Source organism: Amblyomma americanum, chromosome 10, assembly GCF_052857255.1.
Source record: "Amblyomma americanum isolate KBUSLIRL-KWMA chromosome 10, ASM5285725v1, whole genome shotgun sequence".
Lineage (NCBI taxonomy): Eukaryota > Metazoa > Arthropoda > Arachnida > Ixodida > Ixodidae > Amblyomma > Amblyomma americanum.
In genome coordinates this window covers 103928285-103949315 of record NC_135506.1, presented here as the reverse complement: position 1 = coordinate 103949315, position 21031 = coordinate 103928285, and the positions used below count along the sequence as shown (strand labels likewise).

General features: G+C 48.6%; 1 long non-coding RNA gene across 1 annotated transcript in view; it reads right to left on the bottom strand.

The window, feature by feature from the left end:
• The window catches only part of LOC144106681 (uncharacterized), an 89303-nt gene that overhangs the window by 44268 nt on the left and 24004 nt on the right, over positions 1-21031 (bottom strand). Inside the window, exon 2 of the long non-coding RNA XR_013309092.1 lies at positions 11789-11994. This is a non-coding gene — a long non-coding RNA (uncharacterized LOC144106681). The remainder of the gene's footprint in view (positions 1-11788; positions 11995-21031) is intronic.

Here is a 21031-nt window from a genome sequence, read left to right as displayed (position 1 = left end):
CTCCTCGTCACCACCACGCCACCCTCCACCTCCCAAATAGTTCCGCCGCTGTCCTTCTCATGGAAAGGATGTGCTGCAGTACCTAACAGTGCTTCCCATTCGACTTTTCTTTCCCGTGATGGTAATTTGGGCGAAGGAGGATGAGTCCGATAGCAGATGATGATGAGACTGATGGCAGAGTCTAGGCAGGAAAGGAAAGAAGACGTCACACGACCTTTTGTCCGGTCCGTGAGGCATGCAATGTTCACTGTTCGGGCTAGGGTTGTGGGGAGAGCGAAGGGGGAAGAAGAAGGGAGTGAAGGGGGAAGCTGGAGAGCTGGACACAAAGGCCTGTCTCCAGGGCCCATTCCTACCTAGCCGCTGCGCAGCCTCGCGCTCACTGTACGAAAAAAAGTAGGTGAGACTTGCCACTGAACTTTCCAGAAAGAAGTAGAAAAAGATGACTCAGAGGTGACGGAAGGCGTGTAACTTCGCCCGCGCTAGTAGTCGCCCTCTCCCCTTCGTTCCGCGCTCAGCGTGGACGGGGCGAAAGAAAAATCTAGAACCTCTTAGAACAGATGATTGCTCCAAGCCAATAGGAAGACGAGACCGGAACGGGAGAAGGAGGGAGTTTGTAATGCGAAGATGGGAATTTGTACAAGGAACTCTATGCATATGTGAACGCCAGCTTTGTCGCTAATAACAGACAGACGCGGCGCGCGTCTATGAAAGTAAGTTGATCGCAGGCTGCAATTCAGCCCCGAGCCGCCGGTTAAGCTTTCATAAGCCCGCCCGCTGAGAAGCTCGGACCATCCAGGTAATGTGCGACAGTCATCGGGACGGCCACCGTTGGAGACCTGCGGTCGCGTCGGACTGACGAAGTGTCCTGTGCGGTGAACAATTAGCATCCATTCATACGAAAATGCTCGGTTGGAAACATCAAAGTGGTGCGTCTAAACGAAAAGCGAAGTCAGAAGGAGAAGGAGAGCGTGAAAAGAAGCTACTAAAGATGACAAAGTACCTACTGAATGTAGCTTCCGCGGAGCAATATGATCTCTCTACCCAGAGTCCGTGTCAAACTCCCAATAGTACTGACTGTGCTTCTGTGGAGAACCTGCCAATTCCATCACCACGGTTTCCTGGTGAGGAGCAAGGATTGACTCATCTTGGTTGTCTGGATCCTGTGAAAACGGTGCCAACCTCGGTCGTCACTATTTCTGAGCAACCAACGCTAACCGAGCCCTGTCCTGTTCCTGAGACAGCAACATCTATGCTACTCGGCCGGGCCCATGCCACAGAGCTCCAGTTGTACGGTCCGCCACGCCCGATTTCTACTACTGCTGATCAACAGGTGCCGAGCCTCTTCGATGAGCATCCTTCTACTGACGAGCGCCAGGAAACTACACTCCAATGGCCAACTGATTTGTTTCCTGTTAGTTTGGATTAAAATAATCACGTTCCCACCACAAAGTGTGCCTTGAGAGGACGAATGAGACGGCTTCTCGTTGCGGCAGCAGAGTAGTACAGACACCCCCGCAGCAAGAGGTACGTTGCGAGATTCACCGATGTGACCCTGCTAAGTGGCCGGACGTTATTACTGACAGCTTTCAGAGTGTATGCCTTGAAAAAGGGCTACTGTATTTTAAAAATTGGGCAGAAACTTCTCCGTTTTCCGAAAGGCAATACGAAACTCAGAAACGCTATATGTGACCTCATCTTTTCGTGCGATAGGCTGTAAATAGAGAGACGTACGAGCGACAATGGTTATTGTACTCAGAGTCCAAAGGTTCCATTTGCTGTTTCGTGAGCAAATTATTTTTGATTTCAAGCAACCCCAGTGCTTTCACCACGCACTGGTTTTCTGAAGGGAAAAGAGCAGAAGAAAATGTTTGCGGAAATGAAAATACCGTCGAGCACCAGAACTTCGTGACAGCATGGCTCGCCCGCTCTAATTTTAGCAGCAAAATTGACAAGGAGTTGGTTCATCATGTTGTCACTGAGACGGCGTACAGGACAGAGGTGTTGAAGCGCGTGGTCGTTGTAGTTAGGATTCTAGCTGAGCGCAGCATAGCGTTCAGGCGCAGTGAGGAGGTTTTTGGTTCCCCGAGAAATGGCACTTATAAGGGATCCTTGAGGCCATTTCCAAGTTTGATTCCTTTCTAATGGAGCACATCAAAAGCTGCGGGAAGATAGGAAAAGGTCGCCCATCGTATCTGTCAAAAACCATTTCTGATGAATTTATCGAGCATATGGCAAATGCTGTCAAGGAACGTCTCGTTGACGAAGTGAAACGCGCAAAATACTTCTCTAATTCTTGATTCGACTCCAGACCTTACTCACGTTGATCAGCTGTCAGTTGTTTTACGATACTATTTAAATGGGAAAGTGTACAAACGCTTCCTTGGATTTGTGTCAATCGAATCGTATACCGGCTTGCATTTTTTGATACCGTGATGTCCGTCTTGACGACCAAAGGCATCTCAATTGATGACTGTAGGGGCCAATCTTATGGTAATGCGAGTAATAAGTCAAGAAAAAACGAACGTCTGCCAGCTGAAATCCAAACACATGAACGAATTGGCAGTCTACATCCCGTGTGCTGGTCATTCACTGAATTTAGTTGGCGCGTGTGGCGTTGACCGTTGCCTTGAGGCAGTGAAATTTTCACTTCAATTCAGAGACTGTATGTGTTATTTGCTGCCTCCCCTAAGCGATGCAGGTATCTTTTGGACAGCATGGGCGGAACTGGCCATAAACTTGTTTTGAAAAGTCTCTCTGAGACAAGGTGGTCAGGACACGCTCAATCATGTAAGGCCATTTCTGAAAAAGTTCACTGCACTCTTGTGTTGCCTTGAACCTACTTCAAAGAACGAGGAAGAAAACGATGGCACTAGGAACGAAGCGCACTCTCTCTTCAACAAAATGACAAATCTAGAGACTGCATTCATGGCTATTTTTGGAGTGAAATGGAGCGCTTTGACAAAATGATCGTAGCACTTCAGAAACGATACCTAGATGTTTCAACTGCTGTAGACCTGCTGAGCTCTCTAGAAGGCTTTGCTAATTCTTTGCGACCTCTCTTTCATACCTTCGAAGAGAGAGCACGCAGGCTAAGTACCAATCAATGTTATCATGATGAGGGCAAACACATCGTTTTGAGTAACCACCCGGAAGGAAAAGGCTTTAGTGCGCTTCAAGGTAGAAAAAAGTTTGTCGTAGAGACCTACAATGTTGTACTTGACAGTCTAGGATCTGCTTCGCGAGGGCGAAAGGCTGCCTACACCGAGCTCTGCGAAGTGTTCGGATTGTTAAAATTGCTGACAGAAGCTGGGAGCAAGGCCTCTCATCTGGCACAACAGTTGGTGAAAACCTACGAAAATGATTTGGAGCCCGAATTTTTCACCGAAATCGTCCAGTTTGCGAACTTTCTGCACAACTCTGCGTGCCAAGGCACGAGTCTCCTGAGAATAATGAAGCTGCCGCCCAAAAGAAAGCTTATTGATGTGTTTCCGAACCTTTCTATTGCTTTGCGAAGGTACCTAAGCATACCCGTGGCAAACTGTGAGACCGAGCGATCGTTTTCCAAGTTGTCGCTGACAAGAAATCGTCTTCGTTCGAGCCTCCTTGACGACAAGGTGAACTCGCTTGCTATAATCTCCACTGAAAGTGACCTTCTCCACTATCTATCCTTCGAACAGAGTATATCTGATTTCGCCAAAGCGAAGGAATGAAACATGCCTTTTCAACAGAGGGCTGTTCGCGCTTTACATGAATAGTTCCAATAAGTTAGTTGTGTCGCCTCCCAGCCTCCACGTTGCTAATGAAACGCTGAGCAGTGTAATATAAGATATGCAAATCTTCCTTGCTCGTCTCTTGTTTGTTCTTCTTGTGATATTTAGGGTGCTTATAAAGAAGTGTATTTTTGTTGTTTTCGATAGTGCCACGTTTATTTGGTGTCGTCCTTGCTTGTCTTAGCTTTAACTAAAATAGTTTGAAATAATGTTTTGTAATTACAGTTGGTAGTTTTCATCTCTATACTAGTGCAATTTATGGTGTTAGTATTTCTTTAAGTTTTGTATATATGTATTGCATATTTATAGAGTAACGTGTATAACGATTACTGCAGTCTGATGCTTGATTTTTAATAAAGAATGTTTTGGAAACAACCATGTGTCTCCTCACGGGATCCAACTTAGTGATGCAAACAAAGCCTAGCTTCAGAAGGATCGACATCTGAGCTGGGTTGTCTTTTCTACGTTCTTGTTCATCTTGAGTGCACTAAACTTTTCCTTAGTCTAGCTCTTGCGGATTATAGAATGCAGGTTAATCGCAAAGTGAACATATGTGTTGGTGTTTATAACAGCACATTTGAAGCAAGTTTTGCTGTTCTTCTTATGATAATAACAATAATAATAATCCCGTTAATCGAACTTTGTTCTTTTTAATTTGGTGGAATTAAATTGAAACATGCCATATTTCAGTAGCGTAGCAGGCGACAGGTGAGTGGGGGCAGTACAGGGAAAGGGGGCCTGCATGCGCATTAGCCCAGGGCCCTCATTTTTCTTAATCCGGCCTTGGTATGGTTTGAAATGAGCAGTTCAGGGATGTGATGCCATATACGTATCCACTCTAAGAAATATTTGGCAAATTTTGTTGCGGTTCCGTCCTGTAGGGCATTTTGCATCGCTGTACCCCGCCAGCTAGCCGTTTGCTTGTATGATCCACTTATTTTCAGATGCTAGCCTCGGGAAACGGACGAACACATCCATGCCGGTATTCTGTTATTGCTTGGACAGATGTTCAGTAGCGTTTAGAGATCCTTCTGGTCGGGTGGCAGTAGTGTTTCGCCGCTGACAAAATCGGCAGTTGTTCACATAAAGCGTGACATCAGCAGATGGTCTGAGCCAGTAATATTTGTCTAGGATATGCCGCTTTGGGCGAGGAAACCCGAGAAGCCAAGCTGTCGGCTCGTCGTGGGCAGCTTCTTCGTGAAGACTCGCCGGTACAAAAATGAGGTTAAAGAGACCCAGAAAGGCAGTCTCGATAAAGGTGCATATGTCTGGGATGCTAAAAGATGACAGTTCATAATTATTGCACATAAATAATAATTTTAACACGTTTTGTGGAAGCTGAGTTATAAGCAGACAAAATTTGAACTTCTGCGTCTTCGCGCCTTTCCCTCTCCTCTCGCAGCCAAAACGGCGGCGCTCCTCCGTCGGCCCCACTCACTCAGGCACTTCCCTACCTCCGCCGGCTGCGGCGCGTGCGGTGTGGCAGCGGCCGCGGTAGCGCGTGACGTCGGAAAGAATTTTGCGCTGTGAACGAATGATAACCCCCTGCTGCTGACGTCATTTCCAAGACGTGACGTCGCTTGCCAGGTTTTCATGCGAAAGCCCAGCACCGCGCTTCGCCTCGTGGGGCGAAAGCGGGAATTTTTAAAAATGTATTCTAAATTTCCCGCCCGCTTCCGAGGTCGCGTAGGCGGCTTGGACGCTCGGTGGCCTGTATTCTACATAGTGCAAGCATTTTAACGCCAAGCTCAAAGACCCCTTTCTGTAGCCCTTTAATGATTTTTTCGGCATGAAGCTCTCTACAAGAACATCATTCTGTAAGCAGAACTAAGCCAATCTCCTCTTCAACGTCGCTCCGGGTGAAGAAGATGATTTACGGGGTTTAACGTCCTAAAGCAAGTCTGGCTATAAGGACGTCGTAGTGAAGGGCTGCGGAAATTTCTACAGCTCGGGTTTCTTTACCGTGCACTGAGATCGCACAGTACACGGGCCCTACCATGGGATCTCCGTCCCATCTCTCTTACGTCGTGTGTGGGCAAGCTCATGGAGCGCGTTCTCCAGTCCCGGCTCAGCCGGTATTTGGAGAACAACAACCTTATGCCTTCGTGCATTTTTGGTTTCCGCCAGGGCTTGTCCACTCAGGATGTCTTTCTACAGCTCAAGCACGACATTTTGACTCCCCCGCGGGCGACACCAAGGCTATCCTCGGCGTCGACCTAACAAAAGCTTTCGATAACGTTACCCACGCAGCCATCATAGAGGTCCTCGACGCCCTAGGTGTAGGCCCGCGGATGTACATTTACGTCCACGATTTCCTGTGCGAACGAACAGCCACACTCACCATGGGCGACCACCTGCTGTCCGGTGGCTCACTGGGAGCACGGGGAAACCCTCAGGGTGCTGTACTGTCTCCTATCCTCTTTAATATAGCCCTTATCCAGCTCCCCACCAACTCGCCCAAATACCCGACATACATTTCAGCCTCTATGCTGACGACATCACTATCTGGACTAATCGAGGCAGTGATCCCGACATGGGACACAACCTACAGTCGGCCCTCAACATCATCGACTCATACGCTCGCGCGCGCAGCCTACCCTGCTCCCCTTCTAAATCAGAACTCTTCTTATACCGCCCCAAGCCGCACGACCCCGCCAACCTTCCCATCTCACTCACTCTAGGAAACCACCCCATTCCCCTGGTCTCCAAGATTCGCATCCTGGGCATCGTCCTTCACTCCCACGGCGCGCATGGCAACGCCATCCACTCTCCAGACCCAAGCCCAGCAAGCCAACTGTCTCATTCGGGGCGTGGCGAACCGGCCCGCGGGTCTGCGAGAGCGGAACACTCTGCACCTCACCCAAGCTTACATCACGAGCCGCATGGCGTACTCATTCCCTTACTTCCCCCTAAAGCAGAAGGAGCGGGACCGCATCAACGCGCTCCTCAGGAGCTGCCCAAAGGTTGCCCTCCGCCTACCCCCAAGCACTTCTACTACCCGGCTCCTCAACCTCGGTACCCAAAACACGTTTGAGGAGCTGGCAGAAGCCACCCTAACAGCACAGCTGACTCACCTGTCGAGTACCGCGGCAAGCCGCACTCTACTCTGCCAGCTAGGAATCACCCTGATCACCCATCCTACCGAGGGGGTTCCCCTACCTCCAGACCTACGCTCCAATCTCATAATCCTTCCAAACCCTAAGAACACGCACCCCGAGCACGACGGAGAACGCAGGACAGCCCGCGCCAAAGCCCTGCACAAGCTCTACGGCAACAGTCCTGAGGTAGCCTACGTGGACGCGGCAGCGTACTCGTCGGGCTCCCGCATGGTTCTCGCCGTCGCTAATTCTCAGGTCCGAATAATCGCATCAGGATCCGTCGCAACAGACTCATCGGAAAATGCAGAGGAAGAGGCCATTGCACTCGCTCTTGCCTCCACCTCTGCCAATCTATCCAATTCCGCCAAAGGCCTGATATCCCGCACCGCGGCTCGGCTTCTACCCTTCTAGCACCCCACCCACCCCGTAATCCGTATCTGGACCCCCGCACACGCAGGCTTCCCGGGTAACGAGGAGGTCCACTCCCACGCCCGAGGTCTCACTTTCCGGGAGGGAGTTGGACCTCCTCCGCCATCCCGAGAGCGTCTGCTTACGTTCAAACATATTCTTGCCTACTACCGAGATACCCGGCGCGTTTACGCACCGCCGGCTCCCTCCCTAACCTTAATCGAGGCCTCCCATTGGCGCCGACTCCAGACCCGAACTCCTGCCCTATTCTCCTTCATGCCCGCTACCCCGATCAATTCCGTTCTTCTTGTAAGCTCTGCGGGAAACCGGGAGACTTCCTTCATGTCCTCCTCACATGTCCTGCCTTTCTACACCCTCCATCCCCCACCACGGCGGAGTCATACTGGGAGACTCTCCTGGCGAGCTCCGCAGCTGCTGACCAGCGCCGGACAATTACCGACGCCCTGAAGCGGATAGCCCTCCAAGGGTGTCCTTTGCCCTGTAAGGGCAGCCCCCTAAGGGTTGCCTCTTGCCATGTTAGGGTGTTTGCCCCCCTCGGTATTTGGCAATAAATTTTTCCACCGCCACCACCCTACCATTTCGCCTCCATTGAAATGCGACCATCATTTCTGCCCCAAAGACGCGGGATGGAACCCGCGTCTTTGGGGACAGCAGACGAGCGTCATAGCCACTGAGCCACCGCGGCGGCAGGGGTGAAGAAGAATTGCCTTCAATGTACTCGAAGAGGTCTTAGAGATCGGAGTCCGGGCGCTGGTTCTCTGAAAAAGTGCTCTAGCTGAAAAGTCCTAGGAACGCGTCGTCATCGTCGCACAGCGACGGAGAATCTGCAGAGGCTCATGTAAGGTAATCGGCGTGAGAGTGCATGCGTCTGTAGTTGGAAACGACGGTGACGTCAAGTTCTAGGAGTCGAAAGCTCCATACGATGAGGCGACCAGGCAGCTCCTTAAAGTTGGTGAGCCAGAGTAGAGCGTGTTGTTCATTTACAATTTAGAAACGCGTCCCATAAACGTATGGACGCAATTTCGACGATACGACATTATCTCAAGGCACTCGTTTGTTCTGTTATAGTTGGCCTCTGCCTTTCAGAAAGAGCGGCTGGTGTACGCTATAATTTTTCCGCGGCTTTGCTGCTTCTGAACGAGAGTGGCTCCAAGACCCACGCAACTTGAGTCTGTATGAATTTCGTTTCGGACTTTCGTCAAAGTGTCCAAGCACGGGCGGTGTCTGGACGCTTTAATGAAATGCTTTATTGAATGATTTATTTTGGAGAGCTTCTCACTTGAATGACATGTTCGAATGCAGCAAGGGGCCGGCAATGAGCGAAAAGTTGTTCAGGAAATGTCGGCAATATCGCCACAGGTGCAGGAGTCGGCGCACAACTTTCTTGTTAGCCGACTGTGCAAATTCGGCTAGAGCAACGGTTTTCTCCGGGTGTGGTTGTGCTTCATTGACGCTTAAAATGAGGCCTAGAAACATCAGCTCCTCATAAGCAAAATGGTATTTCTGAGGGTACCTCTATGGCCTCAGGTTAAGTCTTGAGGACGTGGGTCTAGCGTGGTTTGAAGCTTTTTTAAATGATCGCTATAAGTTGAGGAGAGGACAACGAAACAGAATTGACATTTGATGTCTGCCAGTTTTGTGTCAATTTCAGGCTGGAACGTTGTTGGGGCAGAACAAAGTCCAAATGATATTACCTCTAACTCGTAGAGGTCGTTCGGTGTGATGGAGGAGGTCTTCTTGCGGTCGCTTTCATCGACTTCAATTTGTCTATACCCGCGCTCTTCATAGCCAAGGGGAGCAATATCGCGCTCTCTCCCGTTGATGCGGTCTAGTCCATCGTTGATGCGGGGTAGAGGGTCAATATATTTCTTGCTTACGCTCTTCAGTCTGTGGTAATCGACGCAAGATAAGAGACTGCCGTTCGCCGTCTTTCTTTACCAGAACAACAGAGGCTGACCACATACTCTGGTCATCGATCGCTATCAGACATCGCAGCGCATCATTTCCTGAACTTTGGGTCGGATGTATTGGTGTTCATGAGTGGGGACACGGTAGGGGCTTGCCGACAACACTTTAAGTAGTCGGTTGTAGTGGGGGGTTCTGGCGTCAAGGGCCTTCTCGATGTTAGAAGATACCTCCACAAATTCGGCACTGGTTTATTGAGGATTCACAATCAGCGCGGCGAACAGTTGCTCCTTATTGCCGCGCTTCAAGGAGGTTACCTTCTTCATGTCTAGTCTGCCGCGCCTGCCAAGGTGTTTTATCTCCTCGTCGTATGAATGACATTTTCACTGGGGCTTTGGATTGCACCTCTCATTCATTCGGATTCATTCGGCTTGCCTTGCAGGGGCCGCAATGAAATGTCTTCAAGAGTTATTCCTTGAATTCTTTCCACGTTAGAAGGAATGTTCCTTATTCTCGAACCACGTTAGAGCTGCGCCACCCACCTCTTGAACGTTGAAAACCGATCAAGCGGGTCCAACCATCGTTCCACATCCTTATTAGGCAGCCCGTGAAATTTTGGCGGTTCCTGGGGCTGCTTAAAGAGGAGCGACAAAAATTGCATGTGAGCCCATGGCGGGTTGACAATGCACCATGCGTTACGTTACCATGGCGGGTTGAAAATGCAGCGCCTCCACGATATATCACGTAGTTGTGACGGCAGTATGAGAGTGAAAGAAAAGAGGGTTTACGATTGGAAGTGTTCCTTGACCTGACTCGCGCCAACAAAGAAATAAATGACTGGGCGGCGGCGACAGCGGGAAGCGTGATCCGCTGTCGTCGAACAGAATGGCTGCCGTCGTCGGCCGCGGTAAATTTTAAAGCCGACAACCATCTTTTGAGATGCGCCGTGCAAAATAACCACAACAGTTTGGAGCAACGTACAACCCGCTCTGCCTGGTGCAATTAATCGAGATGGATCTTGTCTCGTCTAGTATCACAAAAAAGCGATAAAGCTGCCTGCCGGAAGCTTTGAAGAATGAAGAAACAACCATTACCAAGATTTGTGACAACATGATACTCAGAAAGCTTTCAAAAGATTTGGCATGACTGCTTGTAAAGGATACGAAGTTACAAATTCTAGTGCAGGTTGACGGGAATCCAGGTTTCGGCAATTCTGAAATAATAGCATTTTTCCAACCCTTTCATGCTTTTGTAGCACTGATTTTCGGCAAACATTTCAAAAAGTTCTTTTCCTGCATTTTCAAATATATAGGCCAGCATTTCGTTATGCATGTCGTCGGCGGCGGATCAGAGTATTTACTGACAGACAGTATAGTATGAAATTTTAGCAGTGCATAAGATCAATTAAAGGTTAGTTGCCACTGCCGCATTGCACACATCCAACGCGCCTGTCCTCTTCATAGATTAACCGCAATCTCTCATATACCCTGGAACCTATATAGCGCACCTGTCCCGCGCAGCGTGTTCTTATACACATCACGGCCGGGGAGAACCTTATGCGCAAATCTATTATCAATATTGGCAAAACGTGGCGGTGTCCTACAAAGAGGCGTGCGCGCTGAAGGAGCTGGCTAAACGCGCGCTAACTTCCCTATCGGACCCTCCTTACACCGTTGCCTCAAGTAGCTGCTTTTTACACCTCTACACCCATCATTATCCTCCTAGCATCCCGCAGCGTTGGCGAGACCTGTACTTACTTCGCCGCCCTTCTATCCTTACCAAGATACTCTTTTAACACAGACACGTATGCCGCCCTCAATGCATATAGAACCGCCCCCCCCCCTCCACAACTAGCTTGGCCACGGATGCCGCACTAGCAGCCTTAATCTCTCGACAGATAGCACTGCGGTGGATTCCCCGTCACAGGTTCATTCAAGGTAATTAACTTGCTCACTCGCTTTTGAGCATTACTACACACCGCACGCGGGGGATGGCATTGCCCTGCCCAGCGATAGTGTACACCGAGAAAAACTGAAACACACTTTTTTTTCGGGAATACTACACACACCAAAAATGGCGCTTAGCTAATCTATCTGTGCCATAACCATTCCCATTGATGCCTGACACTCGTATCTATTGCCCAATGCTGTTCAATCTCCTCCATGCGCCAGCCAAACTATTTAGGAATATACCCATCTCTCACCCCAATGTTTATACCGTTCACACACATGCAGTTAGCAGATATAGAACCATGCAATAAATAGTGACACAGAGCCATCCAGCAACCCGCCTCTCCCCCGTCATTCCCAAAGTCACCGTGGTTCACCTACCTTGCTTCATGGACTCTGACCATTCAATGTCCCCCCGTCACCTTGGCCCAGAACGTACTGAATGTCTCACCTAAACGCTGTTTATTAAATCTACGGCACTACTATCACTACCACTACTACTGCTGGTACTACTACTTGTTTGCGATAAAGTCATCCGTTTGTGAAAGAGAACTGCCAACAAGCAAGGAAAGACAAGGTGTAGCCAAATTTTAACCGCTTTCGACGGCTCTAAGTAAAGGCGAGCTGCAGCACTCACCTGCATATGAATAGTTTCGAACACCTTTTCAAAAGGAACATGAGTTATACCATAGGCACCGAAGTGGCGGTGTGTATATGTTAGTAATGGAAATCTTTTAAACAAATTCTTTGAGTAGGATGCAATTGTTCGATAATACCAGACCCAGTGGATGTAGTCCACGTATTTTTTATAGTTTTCAGTTCCGCCGACTGTAAATCTAAAGCCTGAAAAACAAAATGACACATTACCACAAATTCGGCACCTAATGCACTTGCAAGTTGCTAATCTAGCGATACAACAGTGTCACAAAATGAAAATCAGTCAAATGTATTTTACATCTCAAATGCGATGTTCTTTTATTGATAGCAGGAATTATGTTGTATTTTATGATGGACACTGCGCTCTTTTGATCGATGCCTTTTGTAAATGACATGCGGGTTTCCCATTAAGTTTTTTCGAGATTTGCAGGCGCATAGGAATTATGGTGCGGCGCTTTCAGCAATGCATAGGCTGGCTCTCTGCACGTATTTTTGAGCATGATCATAATTTGCAACTATTACCTGGACAAAATGCAGCGTCTTCCCATGCGTGGCAGTCACATCTCACAGCACAAAAATCCAAGCCTTAATGCTTCAATATAAGGCTTTAAAGATGTCGATGATGTCACACCACTGAAAAATGTGCGCTCTGCAGTCATATAGTGGTTGTAAGTGTGGGCTTTGGAACAGGTGCTCTCACGACAATGTGAAGGCACAGTTGTAGTTTTTCATTGTAATCGCGGATGCTAGTCACCAGTACTGAAAGCAATCCTTTGTGCCTATTTTATGGGCGTTGCTGCGCAGTTTTGCATATGACACAGCTTAGAGGAATAAAATATCTAGTATGGCTCGTCTTGTGTCAGGCTGTCCATATAAATAAAGCGGGAGACGCCTTATGCGTGATTTCTGAAATTGCATTCTTCAACCGACCTTTTGGCAACGTAAAGCAGGCCGTGCACAAAAACAACTAGGAAAGAAGCAAAAGAGTGCCTACGCTTTCTATCATCCCAAACGGTTTTGTTTTAGCTTTTCCCACATTTGTGAGCTGATAAATGAACACACAGTTCGAAGACCAGGTTACCTTCTTACTGCGTCGGATGCCGAGGTGCGGTGAGGCGGCCAATATTTTCGGCTTTCCAGAGTGTGTACATTCTCAAATATGCAAAAGTGTTTACCTCACGTAGAATGTTGCTCCCGTTGCTGACATAGCAGCACTGCGGTGTGAATACACGGTCCTGCCAACGTTAGCAAGAGCAGCAGAGCGCTATGACGGTATATCAATACAGCACTCTGCCTCCATCTTATTATCTCCTTTTTTCACATAAAAATGAATACTTGTGTTTTCTTTGGCATTAATCTTATCCACTTCTCATCCTTCCTTTATTCAGCACCTAATTTGCCTCCTATGTGCATCAAATTATAACCGGAGCGTTACTCTTTCTTTTTGCATTATTGTCGCAGCACTATTTTCAATTTCTCGCGGTTAAACAGTGTTCTGACCTGCTTTTGATGGTTTTCTGGGTTGAACGTTCCAAAGCGACTCAGGCTATGAGGGACGGACCTGCTTTTGAGTAAAAGAGATGAGGTAGTGGTTAAAATGTTTCAATATAAGTTTTGCAGCTTAATATTGAAAAACAAGTTTTCTGCACAGAATTCTCAACAAATATTAAAGCATGATATCTGAACAATGTTATCATATCATTAACCCTAGGTTTTGTGGTGCTTCCTCAGCTTTCGCAACATACATGTAACAAGTAACAAACCAGCTTTTCCAGTGGCACTGAGAAAACGATTTCCCATAAATGAATTGTTTTAAAAATTGTCTAGCATTACATGCATTTTTATTGTTCTGACTGGGAAAGCAGCAGGACTATCAGATTAAAATCTAACAAAGTTTCAACGAGCAACTTCAGTGCGTTGCATTTAAATAACTAATATATGACTAAACTCCATGCTTGAAACCACTCAGAGGCGTAATAAACGTTTAAGAGAAGCTGCTGACCAGTAACCAAGCAAGGAGTAAAGATTGTATCTCCAAGAAAGGAAACAAAACATTACTCTGAACACAAAATATTAGCCAAAAAGTGAGCGTACAGAGAGCTCCAAAACACGACAGATTTGCAGATACTCGTCTTGTCGTTTTTATTCACAGGTTCCAGAACAAATATTACCGAATGAGATAGTAAAGGGTGCAAATTGAGACACACTTCCAAAGTCAAGATATTACCCAACCTTTCAGTGCTTCCAGACGAGATTGGGTTCATGAACATCTATGCCCTATTTATGAACCGCTCAGATAACAAAAGCTGTACTGGGACAGATCCCGATGATTTTTGCTTCCAGAATCCACTGTGTCTTAAAAGTTCTGCAGCTCCTCTTTTCGTGTCGCCTTGCTTTGCGATATGTTTAGTTTTTTACTTTCTTCAAAACATTCTGCTTTAGTGAAACAGCTGTTGCCCTTTTGCTCAGCCCTGCTGTAGGCACATGTGATTCGTTGCGATTCCCAGCTTCGAACACGTTTTCAAAGTGATTGTTGGCCACTGCAAACAGATCATGTTCTAGTGCCATTGTTTTGAAGAAGTTCGTGTTCTTTCCAGCTGACAGAGCGCGATGCGGACGGTCACAACGTTTCTGTACTATTTATGCATTTCATAGGCACTCACTGGCATTATTGTTCTTTGGTGGGCGATTTTTAGCATACTAAGACTTATGACGTCCTCGCTGCTGTTTGAACCTCTATGCTGTGAGCAATAAGGCATTCAATGTGTTCCTCTATACGATCAAACTATTACAAACTTTGCAAAATATAGAGTAGAGCTTCCGGAGATTAAGGAAGAAAACCATTCTCTTTACCTTTACATTTCATCTCTCTAGAACGAAGCAAAGTTTCTTTTGATGCAGTGGAACCTCCTACAGATATAATGTGCTCTACAAAACTCCAGGAGCAAAACACCTGAAATTTCCGTGAAATGTGGCAAACAACCAGGTGTAATGAATAAGCACTTTCTTAAAGTTAGCAGGTGCGGTAGGTTGCCCTGCACAGTTTTTACAAATTTGATGTGAAGAACTTTGTGCCTTTTTTAATTTCTTTTCCGCATATCAAGGCTCACTTAGCGATTTTTTTGTTTTTAGGAGAGGATAAAAGCGCTAAATTTGAACTCAATATTAGAGAATTTCTTTCTGCCTTACCGATTTGATCATCAAGCCATAGACTTCAGGATTAAGAAGTTAGAGGGAACTAATCATATTCATTTCGTCTGGTAATGTACTTACATTCAGAACTTCGTGACACTGTATGTGAGGTCTAGGTTGCCAAACCGCCAGTTTCATTATGGAGACGCCGTAGTGAAGTTCTCCATAATTATTCGGGAGCAATACCCGATAGTATAAACAATTTATATTTATGACGATACACTTGCATTTAGTGAGATATGTAACTGCTCTGTTTAGGAATGCTGCCGTCTTTATTAGGATCTAACATTATTGGATGCTATAATGCGCATGTGGCAGTAATAAGCAACTGGAAAGACTTTAAAGATTAGGCTTCGGCTGCGTTATGGTTTCAGGCTTTGGCAAGAGTTTCCAGTGATCTAACGAAACAAAGTCACGAGGAGCGACACAATAAGAAACTTCTTTGTTTCGGGTTGTCTGCGGCTATATAATACTCAAGAGCAATATTTCTGTTCATTGGGTCCGACCAATAAAATTAGTCATGCCGAACAATTCTGCACAAAAGCATTTTTAAAAGAAAAGAGTTCACGATCGCAATTACTGCATATGTTTCAAGAATTGGCAACAACAATCAATATATCAGGAGATTTCCCGTCGGCAGGCTTGCATTTTTTCCTATTAGCCTTTCTTTTATGTTTAAATACATTTCCGATTGGTTTTCTATGACAATATTGGCTGCTCGATGCAAACAATGGAATAACTTTAAAGCGAAGGTTTCGCAACGCATCGAGAGAAAGGACCACCACCTTAGAATATAACAGGACATAACAGTGGTCTAATCTCAAAAGTTATGTCCAAGAAAGCTGGACATGGCGACCGCAGGGTGTACGGTCTCTGCCGTTAGGCCCCTAACTTTTAATGTTGCTTTAAATAAATATTCTGACCATTCTGTAGTAACCACATCTTCATATGTCGCTAACGCCTTTGTCGCGAACGCCATTCATACGGGTGGGAATAGAGCCTGCTCCGGGAGTTCTCAATCTCACGCATGTTGAGTGAAATTTAGATCTCCGTATTCTGACCATTCTGTTGTAACCACATCTTCATTTATCGCTAAGGCCTTTGTCGCGGACGCCATTCATACGGGTGGGAATAGAGCCTGCTCCGGGAGTTCTCAATCTCACGCATGTTGGGGTGAAATTTAGATCTCCGTCTAGAGCTGGTGGTACCTCTCTCAGCATAGTCTTGAAATTGCGTTAGCACATTCTTCCTGAACATGGCGAGCTCGTGGCGTGATCTACGATAAGTGGTATGTAGGTCGCAGACACCCATTTCAGACGGGATTTTACGATGATATCGTACAGACAAAACAAAAAAATGTAATGAAAGCAGTGAAGTCGCGTAATTCTACGTAGCCTTCTTTTTTGTCATTTTGTAGCCAGGCGAACTGAGCGGCGGTCGCTCACTTGGGTACAATCGAAGCACACGTGGAGTTCGTTCATATTGCGTACATTCGTTGAATATGGTGTCGGCTGACCAGTCACGTGATTATTTTATAACTTGCGGGCGTTAAGAGGCCGAAAAAATGACCACATAGGAGGCGTTACAAAAACTACATTGGTTCTTTCTTAACCGCTTGTACAACTTAACTAAAAGTACTTCACACTGAAATGAATATTTGCAATTTTGCATCATTAATCTTAGCTAACTAACTTTTTAACTGGAAGGAGTGTCACATGACGGGAACCTGTAGGTCGTTGTTCTCAGGTATCCGAGGTATCAGCGGTATGCCACTTTTTTTAAAAACACCTTGGTTAAATTAATGTGAAACATCCTTATATGTCTAAGGATTAGAGGCAAGCAATAGCCCAATTTTTCCAGCCTGTCAAAATGGTGCTGCCAATGTTGGAGAACATTACACAAGACGGGATATTATTGACTGTGTAACGCAGTGGCGGTGCCAATATGGGGAACACGGCAGACATATAGGGCCATTATTATTGGAAATGTAACAGAGTGGCAATGCCAGTGTGAGAAAAATAGTGGACAACCAGGACTATCGTTGGCAGTTAAATGCCGCAGCGCAGCCAATTTTTGGCGATCAGAGTTGAAGTTACGCCATTATTCTTAACGTCACTTGCCTATGTTGGGGACACATAGGAAAGGAAGGGCCATCATTTAACTTATGAGACAGTGACACTGCGTATATTGGAGCACTGTGGCGACTCTGATACACTTTAGGACCGACCTTTGCCAACAGATTTCTAATATCGGGCCGATATCCTGTGCTGCTTGAGAACTGCATGCCCACCAGCAGGCCCAAACCCCTACCCCGGCACACGCTGCCCCGGCCGCTCCTACCCCCACTCTTCCACCGCCACTTCTCCCTACTCGCGAACAGCCGGCCAAGAAGCGGGCTGCAACACCCACTACCTCCCTGACCACACCAACCCCGACAGAGGGAACGCCAGCCCTGCCTTCCAATTTGGAACAACTCATGGAGGCGAGAATTCAGGCCGCGGTGCAGACGGCCATCCAGGCCTTCACAAATCAATTCGCCAACCTCACTACTCGTCTAGACGAATTTCCTCGCCAATTTGACGAGCGATTTAAGGAGCAAGAGTCAAGCCACGCTATAGCCTGTGCTGCCGTGCGGCCTAAAAAGAAAGCCCGGCTCTACACCGTCTCCAACTCGAACACTGCAAATGAAAGCTTCAGTGATGGCGAGACTACACACTAGCCAAACCATCTGGCAGTGGAACTGTCGAGGGTTTGGTTCCAAGCTGGGTCTGCTTCACCAGTTCCTAGCTCGGGCAGACGGCCCCGACGTGCTCGCGCTGCAAGATCCCTCCAATCCCCTCACCCTACCCAGCTACGTGCCCATCGTCCCTTTTTCTCCTACACCCCCTCGGGTTGCATTTCTTGTACGCCGTCGCTTACTACTATCTCCCACCCCTTAGACGCAGTACGCTCGGGATACTAGTCTCTTCATCATCAACGTATACAGCCACTCGAAGTGCCTGCGGCACGACTTCGACCGACTATTCACGCTTACTAAGTGAGCCGCACTCAAATGCCCCCTTCTAATTGTAGGGGACTTCAACGCCCCGCACACGGCCTGGGGCTACACAGCCGACACCCCCAAGGGACGCAGGGTATGGCTCGCAGCTCAGCAGGCCGGCTTCTCTCTTCTCACAGACCCCACCACCCCTACTCGCACCGGGAACAGCGTCTGCACAGACACTACTCCTGACCTCGCATTCACCCACCGCCTCCCTCGCGCTGCGTGGTGTAACACGCAGGAGAATTCGGGTAATGATCACTACATTATCGAGATTCTCCTACAAGCAGGCTGAACACGTAGACCCTTTCGTGATGCTACCATCACGAAGTGGGACTCTATCCGCACCTCCCGAGCAGCCCGCACTCTACACACCATCTCAGACAGCCACTTGGTGCGACCAACTACAGCGTGACGTCCGCGCCGTGAGTCGCCAACTCCCGGAGGACTGCCCTGCAGACGCGATCAATTCCCATCTCCTGCACATATGGGAGGCCAAGGCGGGGCTTGAACGGAGGTGGCGGCGTCAGCGTTGGAATAGAACACTCACACGCTGACTGGCCCGGCTCAACAAAGAGAATGAGAGGCATCCTGCAACTCTGTCTCCCAAAATTGGGAATCTCTCTGTAACAAGCTGGAAGGCAACATGAGCCTGCCCCAGACCTGAAACCTATTCCGCCATCTCAATGATTCGACTCAGTCCAAGACACACAAAAACACAGCCTCATAAAGCTCATACACACATCCGAGGCCTCCCCGCAGGAACTTCTCGAGGAGCTTCGTGATCTCTACTTCCCGGCTTATCCCTCCGCAGAACACCCTGACTACAAAGGCTCCCCCAAAGACCTTCTCGACCAACCGATCTCCGAGGCGGAAGTGAGGGCAGAACTTTAGCGCCTCAACGCGTCCTCAGCTCCTGGCCCCGACGGAGTACACAACAAGGCACTCCGCAACCTCGATTCACCCTAAGTCAAAGCCCTAACCGACTACTTCAACGAATGCTGGCTGCGCCCCCCCCCCCTCAGTGAAAACACGCCACAGTAATCTTAATTCCCAAATCCGGCTAAACACTTCTCCCCGCTAACCTCCGTCCCATCTCTCTTACGTCGTGTGTGGGCAAGCTCATGGAGCGCGTTCTCAATAATTGGAGAACAACAACCTTATGCCTTCGTGCATGTTTGGTTTCCGCCCGGGATTGTTCACCCAGGACGTCTTTCTACAGCTCAAGCACCACATCCTTGACTCCTCCGCGGGCGACACCAAGGCTATCCTCGGCGTCGACCTAACAAAAGCTTTCGATAACGTTACCCACGCAGCCATCATAGAGGTCCTCGACGCCCTAGGTGTAGGCCCGCGGATGTACAATTACGTCCACGATTTCCTGTGCGAACGAACAGCCACACTCACCATGGGCGACCACCAGCTGTCTGGTGTCTCACTGGGAGCACAGGGAACCCCTCAGGGTGCTGTACTGTCTCCTATCCTCTTTAATATAGCCCTTCTCCAGCTCCCCACCAACTCGCCCAAATACCCGACATACATTTCTGCCTCTATGCTGACGACATCACTTTCTGGGATAATCGAGGCAGTGATGCCGAAATGGAACACAACCTACAGTCGGCCCTCAAGATCATCGACTCATACGCTCGCGCGCGTAGCCTAGCCTGCTCCCCTTCTAAATCAGAACTCTTCTTATACCGCCCCAGGCCGCACGACCCCGCCAGCCTTCCCATCTCACTCACTCTAGGAAACCACCCCATTCCCCTGGTTTCCAAGATTCGCATCCTGGGCCTCGTCCTTCACTCCCACGGCGCGCATGGCAACGCCATCCACTCTCCAGACCCAAGCCCAGCAAGCCACCTGTCTCATTTGGCGCGTGGCGAACCGGTGCGCGGGTCTGCTAGAGCGGAACACTTCACCTCACCCAAGCTTGCATCACGAGCCGCACGGCGTACTCATTCCCCTACCTCCCCCTAAAGCAGAAGGAGCAGGACCGCATCAACGCGCTCCTCAGGAGCTGCCCGAAGGTTGCCCTCCGCCTACCCCCAGCACTTCTACTACCCGGCTCCTCAACCTCGGTACCCAAAACACGTTTGAGGAGCTGGCAGAAGCCACCCTAACAGTACAGCTGACTCGCCTGTTGAGTACCGCGGTAAGCCGCACTCTACTCTGCCAGCTAGGAATCACCCTGATCACCCATTCTACCGAGGGGGTTCCCCTACCTCCAGACCTACGCTCCCATCTCATCATCCTTCCAACCCCTAAGAACACGCACCCCGAGCACGACGGAGAACGCAGGACATCCCGCACCAAAGCCCTGCACAAGCTCTACGGCAACAGTCCCGAGGTAGCCTACGTGGACGCGGCAGCGTACTCGTCGGGCTCCCGCATGGTTCTCGCCGTCGCTAATTCTCAGGCCCGATCAATCGCATCAGGATCCGTCACCACAGACTCATCGTAAATTGCAGAGGAATCGGCCATTGCACTCGCTCTTGTCTTCACCTCTGCGACCAAAATTATCTCCGGCTCAAAGTCCGCCCTATGCAATTTCGCCAAAGGCCTTATATCCCGCACCGCGGCTCGGCTTCTACGCTTCTGGCGCCCCACCCACCCCGCAACCCTTACCTGGACCCCCGCACACGCGGGCCTCCCGGGTAACGAGGAGGTATACTCCCTCGCCAGAGGTCTCACTTTCCGGGCCGGAGTTGGACCTCCTCCGCCATTCCGGAAGCGTCTGCTTGCGTTAAAAGATATTCTTGTCTACTACGGAGACACCCAGCGCATTTACGCACCGCCGGCTCCCTTCCTGACCTTAATTCAGGCCTCCCACTGGCGTTGACTCCAGACACGAACTGCTCCCTACCACATTCTCTTTCATGCCCGCTACCCCGATCAATTCTTTTCTTCTTGTAAGTTCTACGGGAAACCAGAAGACTTCCTTCATGTCCTTTTCACCTGTCCTGCCTTCCCACACCCTCCATCCCCCACCAA